Below are 826 nucleotides of genomic sequence, written 5' to 3' on the forward strand. Positions count from 1 at the left end.
GCCACCCAAGTACCAAAGGACATAGTTTCTACTCAGCACCACATGGAACCTTCTCCAAAATCGACCACATATTGGGGCACAAAACAGACCTCAACAAATACAAAAAGATTGAAATAATTCCAAGCATTCTATCAGACCACAATGCAATAAAGCTTACAATCAACACCCAAAGAAGCCCTAATTAACACATGAACACATGGAGATTAAACAACACATTTCTGAATGATGAATGGGCCAAAAGAGAAATTAAGAAAGAAATAAAAGTATTCCTGGAATTAAATGAAAAGGACAGTACAATACGACAAAACCTCTGGGACATGCTGAAAGCGGTCCTTAGAGGGAAAAGTTTATAGCTCTAAGTGCCTACATCAAAAAATCGGAACGAACACAAATAAATGACTTAACACTTCAACTCAACACACTTAAAAAGCAACAGCAAACAAAACCCAAACCCAGCAGACAAGAAGAAATAACAAAAATCAGGGCAGAAATTAATGAAATTAAAACAAAGAAAAGAATACAAAGAATTAACAACTCCAAGAGCTGGTTCTTTGAAAAGATAAACAAGATTGACAGAACGCTAGCCCAGTTAACCAAAAGAAAGAAAGAGCACCGGCAAACCAACAAAATCAGATGAAAGGGGAAACATCATGACATCAGAAAGATACAGAACATTAAAAGGGAATACTTTAAAAACCTATATGCTACTAAATTTGAAAACCTAAAAGAAATGGATGGATATCTGAAGGCATGGGAACCAGCAAAACTAAACCAAGAAGAGATTAACAGCCTAAACAGACACATAACACAAAAAGAAATTGAAACA

The sequence above is a fragment of the Nannospalax galili genome, unplaced genomic scaffold (assembly GCF_000622305.1).
Source record: "Nannospalax galili isolate Female #2095 unplaced genomic scaffold, S.galili_v1.0 scaffold252, whole genome shotgun sequence".
Lineage (NCBI taxonomy): Eukaryota > Metazoa > Chordata > Mammalia > Rodentia > Spalacidae > Nannospalax > Nannospalax galili.